The sequence below is a fragment of the Phoenix dactylifera genome, unplaced genomic scaffold (assembly GCF_009389715.1).
Source record: "Phoenix dactylifera cultivar Barhee BC4 unplaced genomic scaffold, palm_55x_up_171113_PBpolish2nd_filt_p 000383F, whole genome shotgun sequence".
Classification (NCBI taxonomy): Eukaryota; Viridiplantae; Streptophyta; class Magnoliopsida; order Arecales; family Arecaceae; genus Phoenix; species Phoenix dactylifera.
Genome location: NW_024067830.1, coordinates 77,160 through 96,055, shown reverse-complemented (window position 1 = coordinate 96,055; position 18,896 = coordinate 77,160).

Genomic DNA, 18,896 nt, shown 5'->3' with positions numbered 1-18,896 from the left:
GAATCATCTGTTCATTGGAGCCTTTATAATGGGTAATGCATGGTTCGAATGGGATATGCTTCAGTGATCCACTACTTGAATGATAGGTTGCAGCCGGGAGTAACATGTATTCCTCGCATCAGGTTAAAGCATGTAAGTGTTGGTACTCACATTAGAACCATATGAAATGCCGTTTTTACTGAGGAGAAGGAAAAAAAAAAAAAAACAGTTCACAAAATGTAACTTGTTATATCAATATCAAAAAACCATGCCCATAAGATAGTTGTTGCTAATGATGGCACTATATACTTCAAGTAATTTACAACATGACATTATAACTCGAAAACCTATTACCCAAACAAAGGGATGTTGCTAAAAATGCATGTAGATTTGTGCAAAACCAAAGCTTCTATTTTAGTGGTAACATCAGATGTGACCCGATTTATTTACAAAAGACAACTTTTTTGGAAAGAAATCAAAAACATCATCACTCAAACATGAAAACATCATGGACAATGCGTTTAAGTTTGCATATGTACTGCTCCGCACAAATTTATTCATAGGAGAAATTACATTGAAATTGTCATAAAGTTAAGCAAGTGTGTCGACGGTGACAGCCATAAGCACTTCGAGATTTTGGAATTCACATTCTTTCAAAATTAAATTGAAAAAAGAATCAAGCTCGTCCCTCCCTCTACATGATTACGAGTGCAAGAAAAAAACGTATAGTGACTGCTATTATTAATCCTATATAATGGATCATTTTTCCACCTCCAAAACTCAGAACAGACAGTATTCCGATCTCGTGAAACAAGAAGAGAAAACCTAAAGCAACAAGTGCGTGTACGAGATAGAACCTCTGGGACAGGATTAAAATAAAGATCTTGGTAGACCCTTTTTTTTTTCTTCATATGCTCAATTACGTCCTGATGGATCTAATCTTGCTGCTGTCTGTAGTTCTACTTGATGCATCATTGTCCTAGTTAATGCTCGATTCTTAGTTTGAGGCAAACCAGAGATGATCTGAACCACCAAATTCCCGATATTTATTTATGTCCGAAGAGCTGGGTACAACCATCATGCATAAATTTCAAGCCTGGCTAGGCCTGTATATCTGAAGCAGGCTTAAGTTGAGACCTAACATCAAAATTGTCATGCCCGAGTTCGGAGCGCGGCAGACGTTGCACGCCTGCATGGCGGACCGTACAACATGCTAGACTGCGGATCATATCAAACCAATAACAAATTCCTGAATATATATATATATATATATATATATATATATATATATATATATATATATATTTCTAATAATTTGTTTAGAGCAACCTTCCAACGTTTCAAAATATCATATGTCAACATAAATCAAATACTCAACTAGTCTATTTAAAATGCCAATAAGTGAAAGAATCATTAAGAAATCTAGCGCACTCCCCAAGTCTCGAACGATCAGGCGTCTATGCATCTGGATCTGAAAAATAAAAAAAATGATAATGAGCTACACTAATCCAGTAAGCAACATAATACTCCAGAGTGAGGTCAAAGCATACCAGATATTTAAACAAAATACAAAATAATGATTGAAAAATAAATCATAAATAACATTTTTTTTTAAACTTATTATCATTTCACAAAAACTCTAATACCAGAATCCCAACATCAATAGGCTATGGCCACATAACTCAGTGACATGGGTTGCACAAAGTGCCAAATTTTACTATTATTAACCACCGTTGGCAACGGTGTTTAAATCCACTATTATTAACTACCGGTGGCCACGGTGTCCAAATCTACTATTCTAATCACCGATGGCGTGGTGTCAAAAAAAAGTTTCTCATGGATACAAGTCAATTGAGCCAACGAATAATCTCCATTGGCGGAGCCAGAATAGATCATAGCCATGCTGAAAATACATATATATACACAAATAGATTTTTCATAATTTACCCACTCACATTTTCTAGATTTTATAATATATAACATAGATACAAAATGATTCTTAACATGCCTGACCTGATTAATTAAGTACAAAACATATATAAAAATTTAATCAATTAATAATTATTTTACCAAATAATTTTGAAAATATACTTTGAAGTATTAGGTTACTTACTTATTCTCGTTTCAAATCCTACTTCAGGTAGGCGGATTAGGTTCACCTGCTTAAATATTATAATTAATTTTTTTGTTAATTTCAGAGCTAAACAAAGTGAAAAATACTATTGGACACAACCTCATAATGGATGAACAGACCTAAGGTGAATACGGTTCGAACTCGACCTGCAATGGGCACGGCTTAATAAGGCCTGGGCACGGACCATAATGGGCACGGACCAATAGGGCCGAATTTGGCCCACAATAGGCACAGTCCAACAGGCCCAAACCTGGCCCACAATGAACAGACTTGGCCCACATGGATGAATAGGGCCCAATAAAGTGAACAAGGCCAGAACTCGGCCCACAATAGGTACGAATCCAATAAGGCCCAACATAGCTAAATTGGGCTCAAGTTAGGCCCACAATGGGTACGGCCCAATAGGGCCCAACATGGCTGAAGTGGGCCCAAGTCGGGCCCACAATGAATATTCACGGCCCAAACATTCTTCATCTCGTTAAGCTCAAAAATAGGGGAAGAAGGAAAAGAAGAAGGAAGAGGGAAGAGCCTCAGCGGCGGCCGGGCCTGGCTCGTTCGGTCGATGGCCAGCGAACAGCAGTGGCAGCCGGCGGCCGCTACGGTGGCGGGCGAGAAGGAAAAACCGAGAATAGTCTCGGTTGGGGCCAGAACAGAGTAAGAAATAGCCACTTGATTCGGCTAAAGTCAAAGACCAGAGGGAGGAGAGCTTACCAGCGGTCGACCGACGTGGCGCATCTCGGCCGCGGCTGCTCCACCGCAGTGACTAGTGGTGGCTTTCGACGGCAAAGTGGATCTCGAAACAGGGGAAATAGGGAAAACGAAAGAAATCCAGAGTTCCGGGGTGACGGAGCATGGCCAAGGTGGCATGTGGGCCACCGGAGAAGGAGGAGAGGGAGAAGGAGGAGAGGGATCTCGGGACAGGGCTCTCAGAGGGATGATGGGGTTTTATACGGTGCATCGCCCACGATCCCAAGCGGATGAGCCCGAGCGAACGGTTGGTAGCCGTTCGAACAACCCACAAAGGCCTTACCAGACACGTTTCCACGATCACGGCAAGCGATCAGATCCCCTCATGCCCGAAGAAGTCAGAGCAGAGAATCGCGATCGCGATCGCGATCGCGATCCTTTGTTCTGCTTCCTGCCTCCTCCTATCCAAATTGGACTGAAGTCGGTTGCGCCGGCCGACTTCAGTCCAATGCGGTCCATTTCGAGCCTGGTCTTACATTCTCCTCTCTTTAAAAAAATTTCATCTTCAAAATTTGAAGAATCTAGTTCTTCCAAGCCCATCGAGATATAAGCTCTTATAATTTTATATTGAGATCAATTCCTCTAATAAGAAAAATATTTTTATTTGTAATATTGTAAACATACATCATCTTTTAAATCTATAGGGAATCTACTCAAAACACCATAAACTCATTAACTATTTATCCTTTTAACAATAGTCCCCCTCTCTTTTTTTTACCTCGAGCACATCCATCTAGAATTACCCTTAAGTTAATGGATACATTCAAAACCCTCATATAGGCTAGTTACTCTAATTCAAAATGAATTGAATCTTAATTCTCTTATCAATTCACGTAGATTATTTCAAGTCAACTCCTATAAGTAAAAATATTAAGAACAATTTTCTCAATGCTCCACCAAGTTAAAAGACCTTAAACCAACACAAATGAGTAAAACCGACTCAATCATCTCTTCTAGAGTTTCCTTCATCGAGATCTTTAGCATTTATTAAAAATCTTCCATCATAACCATGTAAGCCTTTAAAATTCAAATTCTTCATGCAAATCTAGATTTCATCAACAACCTCGACAATATTGAAAAAAGACCCTAAATCAACTTATAAATTCAAACTTTGAATTGAAGTTTCATATAAATCAAATAGTCTCCGATAGACATGAATAAGATCTATTACTTGGACCCAAAGACAATAATTAAAATTATTAATAATTCCAGCAAGATAAATAATTTACAATCTCCAATAAAATCAATTCTTCAAGTTTGATATTTATTCTCGAATTCATTCAAAAGCATAAACTATAGATTTAAGAGCAAATAGATCTATACTAGAACATTCCAAATCTAAGATCAGCTAATGTGAGAACCAACATTTCAATAATCCTAGACTTGAGATGCTGGATTTTTCTTCTTTTTTTTTACACATATTAGATAGAAAACATGCTAATAACACAATAATATCCATATTAGTCAAAATCAAAAACACTATTCTTTTCTTTGACAACAAAATTCTCCTTAACAAGAAAAACCATCATAAAATATTTGTAAATCACATAGTTAATATCGTTGACCAGCTTAAAATAATTTAAACAACCAATATTCTTAGAATTTACTAAATGAGTTCCAATCAAAATATCAATCTGCATTATAGTTTGAAAAGATCTAAAATTTCAAATTCTAAGTAAAGCCAAGGAAAATTGTAAAATTTCATCCCAAATATATTTTCCATCCACATAAGAGTTTCATACATGATCCACATACAATTTTCAATCCTCGAAGAATATTTCAATGAATATCATCAAATATTTTTAGCCCAAACCTTAAACAACATTTTATATGTGAGCCTTAACTTACCACCGAATTAATTAACTTCAAGCTAGAAGTAACACCACAATACCATATATAATTTGAACTTCCAAAATCACTTATATACTAATAAACAAATAATTATAATGTACGGTGATATTTCATGGCTAGTACTCTACTAAATTTTAGTCAAAATCTAATTTAATCATAACCTAAAATACAAATTGCTCCATCGAGAAAACTCCCAAAATAGTTTATTTATACTTTGGCTATGAGCACAATTAGCTAGCATCCTAATTTTAGCATCTCAAAATTCAGACATCCAACACAAATTTATCAATAACAAAAGCAAATAAAGACCTTCATCTCATTGCCTAACATCTACCCAACTCTCAAACTTACGAATCCTAAGGATTCTAAAATCAAGGCTCCATACGACTATTTCAATCACAATCTCTAGTAATTTTAAATCTAAGCTCGAACCTCGAAGCGCGGCAGATGTTGTCATGCCTCGAGCTCGAAGTGCAGCAGACGTTGCACGCCTGCATGGCAGACCGTATAGGCATGCAAGGCTACAGATAATATCAAAGCAATGACAAATTTCTAAATATATATATATAATAATTTATTTAAAACAGTCTTCCAAAGTTTCAAAATACCATATGTCAACATAAATCAAATGCTCTAACTAGTCTATCTAAAATGCCAATAATTGAAGGAATTATCAAAAAATCTAGCGCACTCCCTAAGTCTCGAGCGATGGGCATCTATGCATTTGGATATGAAAAATAGAAAAATATGATAATGAGCTACACTAGCCTAGTAAGCAACATAATACCTCAAAGTGGGGTCAAAGCATACTAGATATTTAATCAAAATACAAAATAATGACTGAAAAATAAATCACAAATAGCATATTTTTCTTTTTGAAACTTATTATCATTTTATAAAAACTCTGATACCAGAATCCCAACATCAATAGGCTATGGCCACATAACTCAGTGACATGGGTTGCACAAAGTGCCAAATCCACTATTATTAACCACCAGTGGCAACGGTGTCCAAATTCACTATTATCAACCACCGGTGGCCATAGTGTCCAAATCCACTATTCTAATCACCGGTGGCGTGGTGTCGAAACCAGTTTCTCACAGATATAAGTTGATAGGGCTAACGAATAATCCTCATTGACGAGGCTAGAATAGATGTTGACCCTAGTATGATTTTGATGTTTACAAAGCCACTGAGGTCATATTGTTGTACTAATGCTTTCAAATTAAGTATTTCAGATGATCTAGTACATGAGTGTTGATTACGCCCAAAGAATAACGCGGCTATCGCAGTATATATTGGGGTGTCGATTCCACAGGGAGAAGGTAGGAACACTAAAAGGAACTACAAAACTAAAAAGAAATATCAAAGCAGTAAAATGTGATGTGAATGTTTAAAAGTAAATTGACAATTAGATTGTAGTAGTGAAAAGATATGACCAGAATTAATGGCAGCAAAGCATCGGGAATTCCTCACTTGAATCAGGTAATTCCATTCATATTTGATCCATTGGATAACTCAATTAGAGATCATAGCACCAGATTCTCTAATTGGAGGATATAGCATTACAATCAAAATATTTAGTGGTAATTCTAGAAAATCATTCTCCTCTTTTAAAACCAAGGATTGTTATCCTTTTAGACTCAGATTCAAAGACAAAAATATACCCAATGGCAATATTTCAGCAAAAAATCACACTAACTGGATAAACAATCAAATCTAGATATAATCAAGCACCTCAACAATTCTATAGAAAAAGACATGGCTGAATCTATGAAAAGAATAGGTTCAAGATTATTCCAACACAAGAAAGATCTATTGATGAGAAATGATAAACAAAAATTGTATCAACATGAGAATCTATTACATAGATCAAATATAAATAAAACTACCATCATCCAAGCGAGTTCATCCCTAGCTTCACCAAAGAATTAGCTCTCCATGAATTTTTGGCTCCTCTTGATGATTTCTTTGTAATGCAGTCTTTTTTCTGTTTAGAACGGCCCAAGTATATATATGATTTTGGGGCTAAAAACCCTAGGAAACACAACTTAGACACGTTTGTATGTATTTTTCCAACTTTACCCTCGAGCACCAACGTCAGCATGAGGTTCGGGAGACTCTCCAGATCGCATCTGATCTTCAAATTTTATGTTCTTATAGTCCTTTGAAAGCTCTGGAAGTCTAGTTTCCAACAAAATTTGAATCATCTCAATTGGACTTCTGTAGCTCCCGAAATCATCAAAATACTACACAAAGGTCTGATCTGTCAGGGCCCAGGCTGGCGGTTTAGGGAAACCTAACTTTGCAACTTCATAACTTTCTCTCTGGAGCTCCAATTGACCTGATTCTTGATGCATATGAAACCTCAACATGTCTACTTCATCTCCACCAAGTTTCATTTCATTCGGACTGCAATGGGATATTCAATCTTCTTAACTCCATTCCTACAATAAAATCACCAAAATCAATTAAGACTTGGACACTTTGTGAAGTAAAGTTCAGATTAGAAAAATATCATAAAAATATCCAAATCATGCTTAAGTCTTAACAATTTAGCCTAAAGTGGTAGTATTAAAAGGTACATTTTCATGCACCTATCACACCTCCCAACCAGCTTATTGCTAGTCCCTAGCAATTTAAGCGAAGAAAAAGAACGGACTATATCCAACCCAGTGTAGACAGCTTTTGCATGAGCTAAGCAATAATATTCAAGTATAACAAACAAAGTACTCGCAAGAGATCAACAATACTATCTGTTGCCCAGAGATGGTCACCCAAGAGGGGGGTGAATTGGGTGTTTTAAAACTCTTCGGCTAATTAAAATTAAAACACACAAATATATGAAATAAGGTAATGATAGTGGGATGAAAAGAGACAATCACAAACACACGGTTTTATAGTGGTTCGGAGCTTCCACCGCTCCTACATCCACTCCCCAAAGCGCCTTTGGGTATTTCCACTATAATCCAAGATTACAGTACGGTAGTTTTGCGAGTTTACTACCCAACTCGTTGTTTTACACCGGGCTCACAACAAACCCTAAACCCCCAATTTCTCTTAGGCTTGGGACGCCTTTCCCTTGTTCCAAGTCCCTTGACTTGAACAAGCACTACAATCAAAGAGTTTACAAAAGAGAATAAAAGCTCTAAAAAGCAAATATATCAATTATGAACAATTTAACCCGGAAGAATCTTTTTGCCGTTGGAAGCGTGGGAGATGTTGATTCTTCCGATGTGGAGTGCGTAGGATCGAGTATGAGCTTTGAATCCCGAGCGCACGAGAGCGGTTGAGCTTGAAATCACAAGAGAACCTTGAATGCACTTGATTTCTACACTTTAATGCTCTCACTCTCTTGAACTTTTCTCTCTTGAATGATTTTGCTTTTGGGTTGGTGAAGAGTTGTTGAGAACCACTTAAGAGGTCCCTTTTATAGCCCAAAAAGCAAATATAGCCGTTAGAAACAAAAAGAGAAGGATTTGAAATTCAAACCAAACCTGAAAAGCTGTCAGTCGCGTCCCAGGCGCTCCGGGGACGTCTCTGCTACAGCGAGAGACGTCTCGCCTACAGGATTTTTACTTTTTACTTTATCTGGGGTCGACTCGGCACTTTACGGGGACGTCTCGGCTTGTCTGCACTTTTTGAGTGGGGACGACTCCGCTTGTTTGGGGACGACTCCGCTTCTTTATCTTTGAAAAATATGTCCTCTGGAATTCCCTGAGAGAGTCGACTCCGCTCTTTCAGGGGACGTCTCGGCTTGTCTGCACTTTATGCATGGGGACGTCTCCGCTATCTCAGGGTCGACTCCGCTTCCTTATCACCGCAGAAATCATTCTCTGGAAAACCCTGAGAGAGCCGTCTCCGCCATCTTGGGGACGACTCGGGAAGTCTCCTTTTTGCTTGCGGGGACGACTCCGCGTACAGCGGGGACGTCTCGCGCATATCCCTTGAAAAACGTCTTTCTGCCGCCACTGAGAGAGTCGACTCCGCTACTGAGAGAGTCGACTCCGCTAACGCGGGGACGACTCGGCAGGTGTCTGGGACGTCTCCAAGTGTGCCAGTTCTTCCTGTTTGTGCCAGAGACGTCTCTGAAATTATCAGGAGACGTCTCGGCTGTCCCTGAACTTTTTCTTTAGCTCAAAATATTCTTCAATAAATTCATAAAAATTATGGGAACTTGCCTAGACATTTCTTAACAATATTCTAAGTAAAACACATGAATTTCTCAATTGAATTGTTAAGATATAATGGAATTTTACTCTAGTGTTTTGTATTCATCAAAATCCATTAGGGGGTCAACAATCTCCCCCTTTTTGATGATGACAAAACACTGAGTATATGCAAAATTTGAAATTTAAACATATACACAGTATTGATCAGATATACAAGTATAATGTTTTGATTTGAACTAGATACAATGTGCATCACTCAAATTTCCTTGTGCATAGAATTGTTCTTAAATGATTTTATCATATGAACTGAATTTGAATCAAGTTAGAATGAAATATTGATGCTGAAGATAATTGAAAGCTAGATTCTTTTTGACTCCCCCTTTCTTTTCCAGAAGGGCAATTATCTTAAAAATCAATATTCTTCAATAACCATATCCCTTACAATATTGATACCACCACTCCCCCTTTTCGTCATCAACAATGAAGGGGACAAATTATCCTTAGGTGCTTAAGACTCAATTTATAGTAGAATTCAGCATTCATTTTACTCCCCCTTTGATATTTAGGTTGTGCTCCCCCTGTTTCATATGCTTTGATAAGTTGTGCCAAATTTAAATACTTAATGTATGTTTTGAGATTCTTATGACACATCAAGAGGCACATTCATATTCACAGAAACACATCCACAGAAATGGCAATGTACACACATTTTTCAAAAAGGGATTGTATTCATGTATCATTGTGAGATTTTGAAGTCATTACATAGTCAAAAAGAAGAAATCATTACAAGTATTGATTTCTAATACAAAAGTGTTTCAAAATGGCCTAGGATTTACAAAAAGAAGATCCTACTGGATATCCATCATCGGCGTCGTTCCTCATGGTGCCTACCAGTTGTACTTTGTGCATAAGCCTTACAGGCTGCATCTATGAAACCATTGATAGAATCCATGAGGGTCTTAAAGTGATCTCCCTGTGACTTGTGGAAACCTGCCACAAGTGCTTCAAACTCTAAGGTTGCCATCTCAATTCTGCCTCTAAGTTGGGCAACTAAGGTGCCCACATTGCCATCTGGCTTTGTCAATTCTTTGAGGCTCTTGGAAATGGCCTTCAAGCTGTCCTTGAGCTCTAATGATCTGCAGGTTTCGGTGGCACCCACCCCAATTATTTGTTGCTCTTGGGCTTCAATTTGAGCTTTAATATCTTTCAGCTCTTGTCTGATGGGGGCCAGCTCCGCAGTCATCATGGATCTCATCTCCTCCCTCATCTGCTGACAAATGACAGATGCTAAGGTGTGCATCTGCTCCTCTGATAGGAAGGAGGTCCCACTAACTGGAGGAGGTGGTGGCATGGATGTGGAAGGTCCAGCTGAGCTGGAGGGAATATCAGGGATGTCCATGTGGCTAGGTGGAGGAGAGTGATGGTCAGACTCATGATGTGGGATTTCAGGCTCTATGGTTTGTGCTTTTCTTTTTGGAACCTTGACCCACGACCCATCTATCTTGTGAAATTCCATTCTTCTCATTGAGCCCTCATTGTAATAGTCGGTGTTTCTTAGGGCCTTTGCAGGTTCATTTGGTGGTATGGGAACCTTGAAGTGTTTAAATATTAAGGTAAAGATCATGCCATAGGGTATACTAAACCTAGAATACCTATGACATTGGGCAATGTAATTTAGCATGAGTCTAGGGAGGTTTAGGGGGATCCCTTGTAGGATATGGTGCATTATAACTAAATCTCGCTCCGAAACAAAATCGAAGCGACCGGTTTTAGGGAATAGGACCCGATTGACAATGCTTAAAAGAAGTCTCATTTCTGCATTTAGGTCCTGGGAGTAGACAACATCAAGAGGGCCGCAGTCCTCTCTTCCTAGAATCAAGTTTAGGGCTATTTCCCTTTGGGGATGTGAGGTCGGTGCCTCACCGTCCTTAGGAATTTGTAGGACAGTGGATAGGACATCCTCATTAATTTCTACCAATGTCCCTCGGACATATGCAGTGTACCCTAAGTCCCCTAAGGCCATATCACTAAACATTTCTCTAACAAGGCCGGGGTAGGTCGAGGTTTTGAGGGTGCAAAGGTGCTCCCACCCTTGGGCTCGGAGTCTCTCTCCAATAGAAAACCCCTCATGATCTAGAAAGGAAAAATCGATGTACCTACCAGTCGTGACTGTGCGATTTGCACAGGAAATCGTCGTGGTTGGCGGAGCAACCGGAGGAGAAGGCGCGGAGGGTTCTTCCCGCCGTTCCTCACCGTCGCCCGCTACTCTAGGTCGTCTCCCACGGGTTGTCCTAGCTTTCTTTGGTGCCATGGATGCTAGGGTTTGCGATTTAGGGCAAATGGAAGCTAGGTTTTGAGGTTGAGAGCAAATGGAGGCTAGGGCTTTCCGTTTTGGTCGGGAATGAGGGAGAAAGCTCGAGTCGGCTCGAGCGATTTCGACCTATTTAAAAAGTCCTCATTCGGTCCCTGAGACGTCTCCGCGACTAAGGCGAGACGTCTCCCCCTGGGGGGACGTCTCGGCGACTTGCCAGAGACGTCTCCGGCACAAAAAAAATTTCAGACTGCATTTCCAAAATTTTTGTTTAATCACCCTAATCAATCATGATTTCTTTTGATAAACACAGAGTGAATTTGTTTGTGATCCTCCCCCTTAATATTACATCTTATAATGATTTGATAATGATTTTTAACTTATTAATGTTGAAATGAGGAATGTTTGACCAAATTTCGAATACCCATGATATAGGCTCTGAAAATATCTCTATGAAGAGTCCAAGGGAGGGTAACCATCCTCCGGAAAGTCAAACAGTTCGTCATTTAGCTTAGATGAATTTATGTTTTCACTTATGTTTGCCTTGAGGTGGATTACTAGTTCGAGTAGCAAAGCAATGCAATACAAGTTCAATTCATTTGCTAGGATCATACAAGCTCAAAGCATTCCTTAAAAAATTGAATCTATCTTTACAAAGGGGCTTTGTAAAGATATCAGCTAATTGATTTTCAGTACATACATATTCAATCACCACATCATTTTTCAGCACATGATTCCTAATAAAATGATGCCTAATCTCTATATGCTTTGACTTAGAGTGTTGGACAGGATTTTTTGTTAAGTTGATTGCACTTGTATTATCACACTTAATTGGTATATTGTCCATTTTAATACCGAAGTCTTCAAGTTGTTGCTTAATCCAAAGAACTTGGGCACAACAGCTTCCGGCTGCAATGTACTCAGCTTCAGCTGTGGACAAGGCAACTGAATTTTGTTTCTTGCTAAACCAAGAAACCAAGTTGGCACCCAAGAATTGACATGTGCCACTTGTGCTTTTTCTGTCGAGTTTGCACCCGGCAAAATCAGCATCGGAATATGCAATTAAGTTTATATCAGATTGTTTAGAGTACCATAAGCCTACATTAGATGTCCCTACTAGATATCTAAAAATTTTTTTAACAGCTTGCAAGTGTGATTCCTTAGGACATGCTTGGTATCTAGCACACATACAAACACTGAATAATATATCTGGTCTACTAGCAGTAAGGTAAAGTAAAGAGCCTATCATACCTCTGTACAATTTGCAGTCTATACTTTTACCTTTTTCATCTTTGTCAAGCTTGCAACTTGAGCCCATGGGTGTGCTGATTTCTTTTGCATCCTTCATCTTGAATTTCTCCAACATTTCTTTGATATACTTGGACTGACTGATGAAGATGCCTTCCTCTGATTGTTTTATTTGCAGCCCAAGGAAGAAGTTGAGCTCACCCATCATGCTCATTTCAAATTCTCCCTGCATAAGCTTGGCAAATTCTTGACAAAGACTATCATTAGTAGCACCAAAAATTATATCATCCACATAAATTTGTACAAGCAATAAGTCATTTCCTTTTCTTTTAATAAAGAGGGTTTTGTCCACATTTCCTCTCTTAAATTTGTTCTCAATTAGAAAATTACTTAATCTTTCATACCATGCCCTAGGAGCTTGCTTAAGTCCATACAATGCTTTATGCAATTTATACACATAATCTGGATGTAAGTGATTTTCAAAATCTGGAGGTTGTCCTACATAAACTTCCTCCATTATATAGCCATTTAAGAATGCACTTTTTACATCCATTTGATAGAGTTTAAAATCCATGAAGCATGCATATGCTAAAAGCAGTCTAATAGCCTCTAATCTAGCAACAGGAGCAAAAGTTTCATCAAAATCTATTCCTTCCTCCTGATTATATCCTTTGGCCACTAGCCTAGCTTTGTTTCTTAATACTATTCCATCTTCATCTAGTTTATTTCTATACACCCACTTGGTGCCTATAATTGAAACATTAGGGGGTCTTTTTATTAGAGTCCAAACTTCATTTCTTTCAAATTGGTTTAATTCCTCTTGCATAGCATTCATCCAATTATCATCTTTTTCAGCTTCTTCTAGTGATTTAGGCTCTATTTGTGAAACGAAAGCAAGATAATTACTAGTGTTTCTTAAAGAGGATCTAGTTCTTATACCTTGTGAAGGATCACCAAGGATTAGATCCTTTGGATGACCATGTGCATACCTCCATTCTTTAGGAAGATCTTGATTTTTTGATGGAGGTTGACCTTCTTCATCTTGCTGATTTGTATCTTCCTTGACCTCATCCTCATGTTGTTTGTCTTGTATGGAGAATTCCTTCATTCGGTCTTCAAGTATACCTGCATCACCATCTTCTTCTTTTCTAGAAGAATCTCCATTAGTTTCATCAAAAACAACGTGAATAGATTCTTCAACAACGAGAGTTCTCTTGTTGAAGACCCTGTATGCTCTACTAGATGAGGAATAACCTAAGAAGATCCCCTCATCTGATTTAGCACTAAATTTACTGAGATTGTCCTTTCCATTGTTTAAAATAAAGCATCGACAACCGAAAACATGAAAATAACTTATATTTGGTTTCTTACTTTTTATCAACTCATAAGGTGTTTTCTTTAAGATGGATCTAACTAAAGCACGATTTAAAATATAACATGAGGTATTTATTGCTTCAGCCCAAAAATACTTTGGTAGATCCGATTCGCACAACATGGTACGAGCCATATCTGCTAGTGTGCGATTCTTCCTTTCTACCACCCCGTTTTGTTGAGGTGTCCTAGGTGCCGAGAAGTTGTGATTGATACCATTTTCTTCACAAAATTTTTCAAAATACTGATTTTCAAACTCGGTACCATGATCACTCCTAATTGCTTTTAGTTTAAGATTGAGTTCATTCGAAACTCTATTATGAAACTTAATAAAAGCGGAAAAGGACTCATCTTTATGTGCAAGAAATGAAATCCATGTAAAACGTGAAAAATCATCAACAATTACAAGACCAAATTTCTTACCCCCTAGACTAGCAGTTCTAGTGGGTCCAAACAAATCCATGTGAATTAGTTCTAAGGGTTTTGATGTTGAAACTATGTTCTTAGACTTAAAGGAACTTCTTGTTTGTTTCCCTAATTGACATGCAGCACAAATTTTATTCTTTTCAAAGTCTATTTTTGGTAGCCCTTTGACTAGATCCTTTGTAATTAATTTAGAGATTAAATCCATACTAGCATGCCCTAACCTACGATGCCATAACCAACTAGTCTCATTGACTTTGGGATTCATGGCTACAAGACATTGGCCATCCTTCATGGTGAGATCATCAAGATCTACCATGTAAACATTTCCATGCCTATGTCCTGTGAGTATGATCTCATTATCAATTGGACTACTAATTATGCATAGTGACGATTCAAATGACACTTTAAAGCCCTTGTCACAAAATTGACTTATACTTAATAAATTATGTTTTAGTCCATTAACTAACAATACATTATCAATAAATGAGGAGGGTGATATGGAGATTTTACCAACACCAATAATTCGTCCTTTAGCATTGTCTCCAAATGTGACTAATCCTCCTTCTTTTGATTCCAAGGTGACGAGGAGACTCTTGTCACCGGTCATATGCCTTGAGCAACCGCTATCAAGATACCACATTCTCTTTTTATTTCCGGCTGCAAGGCATACCTACAAAATGATCATGTGAAGCTCTTAGGTACCCAAGTTTTCTTGGGTCCTTCGTGGTTAGTGTGGTTGGTTCCCTTAGGCACCCATACTTTAGTTATGTTTTTGGCTTTCACAAATGTACTCTTGTTAGTTTGGATTTTTCTTTGAATACAAGAGTAGGCTTTATGTCCATTCTTTCCACAATGAAAGCATGTAGGTTTTTCAGTTTTTACATCTTTTGCTTTTACAAAGAAATTCTTTAGATACTTTTGTTGTTTATTAGTTTTATATCCTAATCCGGCTTTATTGAAAACAGCTCTTTGATTTGAAAGAATGAGATTTAATTTTTCAGAGCTTTGTGTGAATTTTTCAACAATTGGTTTGTACTTATGTACCTCATTCTTGAGATTCAAATTTTCTTTAACTAGTTCTTCCTTATCTTTTTTAAGAGATTCAACATTTTGTGCAAGTGAGGTATTATTATCGAATAGGGATTTTACTTGTAGATTTAATTCCTTAATTAGTGTATTTGCCTTTTCATTTTCAATGTTAAGTTTTGAGTTTTTGATTTCTAGGTCAATAGTGTTAATATTTTTAATGCTCTCCTTTTTATTTAATAGATTTTCAATATCTTCCTTTAGTTTTTGATTAGAGGCTTTTAATTCTTTATTCTTTGCTCCTAACATACCACAATCACCCATAAGTTCTTGAAAAGCCTCATATAATTCTTCTAAAGTAAAATTTATAGTTGGGTTTTGACATACCTCATCGTCTTCAAACGCCATGAAGCACAAATTGGCGGTCTCTTCCTTTTCTTCCTCGGAGAATGATGTATCACTATCATCCCATGTTGCCTTTAATGCCTTCTTCTTCTCCTTTCCAAAATACTTCTTTTGTTGAGGGCATTTGGAACGAACGTGTCCCGGTCTCTTGCAATCATAGCATATGATTGGGTCTCTTTCTTTTTCCTTTTCTTTTTCCCAGTCATTTCTCCCTCCAAATTTCTTTCTTGGGAAAGGTTTCTTTCTTCTCATGAATTTCTTAAATTTTCTTACTATCAAGCCCAAGTCCTCATCTTGGCTTTCTTCTTCACTCTCACTACTCTCTTCTTCACACACACTTGAAGTAGCTTTGAGTGCGATTGTCCTTTTCTTCGGCAACTCTTCTTCATGTTGCTTCATTGTGAGCTCATGCGTCATCAATGAGCCCAGTAGTTGTTCTAATCCCAAAGTGTTGAGGTCTTTGGCTTCTACGATCGCCGTGACCTTTGCTTCCCATGCTTTCGGCAAAGACCTGAGAATTTTACTCACAAGTTCCGGGTTAGTATAAGATTTACCCAAACTCTTTAGACCATTAATTATATCGGTAAAGCGAGTAAACATGCATGTGATGGTTTCATTAGGTTCCATCTTAAACAATTTATATTTGTGAACTAGAATGTTCACTTTGGACTCTTTGACTTGATTTGTACCCTCATGGGTAACTTCAAGCCTATCCCATATTTCCTTGGCGGAACTACATGTAGAGACTCTATTGAACTCATTTACATCTAAAGAACAAAATAGTGAGTTCATGGCTCTAGAATTGAGTTGAGCCATCCTATCATCATTCTCATCCCAATCCTCCTCAGGTTTGGGAACTCGAATGCCATTAACCACATGTGATGGTTCTTGTGGTCCCTTGACTATAACCCTCCACAAGGCATAGTCTTGTGCTTGAATGAAGATTTTCATTCTAGTCTTCCAATAGGTATAATTTGTCCCATTGAAGAGTGGAGGTCTATTGGTTGCTTGCCCCTCGGCAGGAACATTGTTAAAGGGTGTTCCCATCTAGATCTTTGGCTAAGACGGTTAGGTCTTTCAAGAAATACACAGAGCACCTGCTCTGATACCACTTGTTGCCCAGAGATGGTCACCCAAGAGGGGGGTGAATTGGGTGTTTTAAAACTCTTCGGCTAATTAAAATTAAAACACACAAATATATGAAATAAGGTAATGATAGTGGGATGAGAAGAGACAATCACAAACACACGGTTTTATAGTGGTTCGGAGCTTCCACCGCTCCTACATCCACTCCCCAAAGCGCCTTTGGGTATTTCCACTATAATCCAAGATTACAGTACGGTAGTTTTGCGAGTTTACTACCCAACTCGTTGTTTTACACCGGGCTCACAACAAACCCTAAACCCCCAATTTCTCTTAGGCTTGGGACGCCTTTCCCTTGTTCCAAGTCCCTTGACTTGAACAAGCACTACAATCAAAGAGTTTACAAAAGAGAATAAAAGCTCTAAAAAGCAAATATATCAATTATGAACAATTTAACCCGGAAGAATCTTTTTGCCGTTGGAAGCGTGGGAGATGTTGATTCTTCCGATGTGGAGTGCGTAGGATCGAGTATGAGCTTTGAATCCCGAGCGCACGAGAGCGGTTGAGCTTGAAATCACAAGAGAACCTTGAATGCACTTGATTTCTACACTTTAATGCTCTCACTCTCTTGAACTTTTCTCTCTTGAATGATTTTGCTTTTGGGTTGGTGAAGAGTTGTTGAGAACCACTTAAGAGGTCCCTTTTATAGCCCAAAAAGCAAATATAGCCGTTAGAAACAAAAAGAGAAGGATTTGAAATTCAAACCAAACCTGAAAAGCTGTCAGTCGCGTCCCAGGCGCTCCGGGGACGTCTCTGCTACAGCGAGAGACGTCTCGCCTACAGGATTTTTACTTTTTACTTTATCTGGGGTCGACTCGGCACTTTACGGGGACGTCTCGGCTTGTCTGCACTTTTTGAGTGGGGACGACTCCGCTTGTTTGGGGACGACTCCGCTTCTTTATCTTTGAAAAATATGTCCTCTGGAATTCCCTGAGAGAGTCGACTCCGCTCTTTCAGGGGACGTCTCGGCTTGTCTGCACTTTATGCATGGGGACGTCTCCGCTATCTCAGGGTCAACTCCGCTTCCTTATCACCGCAGAAATCATTCTCTGGAAAACCCTGAGAGAGCCGTCTCCGCCATCTTGGGGACGACTCGGGAAGTCTCCTTTTTGCTTGCGGGGACGACTCCGCGTACAGCGGGGACGTCTCGCGCATATCCCTTGAAAAACGTCTTTCTGCCGCCACTGAGAGAGTCGACTCCGCTAACGCGGGGACGACTCGGCAGGTGTCTGGGACGTCTCCAAGTGTGCCAGTTCTTCCTGTTTGTGCCAGAGACGTCTCTGAAATTATCATGAGACGTCTCGGCTGTCCCTGAACTTTTTCTTTAGCTCAAAATATTCTTCAATAAATTCATAAAAATTATGAGAACTTGCCTAGACATTTTTTAACAATATTCTAAGTAAAACACATGAATTTCTCAATTGAATTGTTAAGATATAATGGAATTTTACTCTAGTGTTTTGTATTCATCAAAATCCATTAGGGGGTCAACACTATCAAAATCAGTCCATCAAGAGCAACTCCCAGAATTCGTGTGTGTGTGTACTCTAAGCCGTTACCATCTTACCACCAACCCTGACACATACAACGTCGAGAACATTTCAAACAAAAGCTTCAACTCCATATCTCACAGGTATAATATTCAATAGTAGACTGGTGTAAGGGGTCTCTCTATGGAGTTGAGAAAGGGTGTTCACACAAATATATGAGAAGGCAAGTGTTCATGAACAAGCAACAAACAAGCATTGATCTTATGATAGGATCACCAACCATTGGGAACTCAACCATTCTTACCACAAACCCACTTAGGATCAAAAAGGTCAATAATAAAAGGTTGTAATGAGGCTAAAGTTAAGTAAAATAAAAATAATAAAAGGATGGATAAGAGAATTCAAAAGAACTTTCCAGTACATGCTAGAGGTCTTCACAAGATATAACATCAAGCACAACTTTCTCAAACCGCTTGTACCTTTTTTTTTTCTTTTCTCTTTTTTTTTCTTTTTTTTTTCACGCTAGTCATACCATTTGGTTATTTCATCAACAACTTCATACTAGCATTTTGAACCTGTGACAAGCAGTTTGG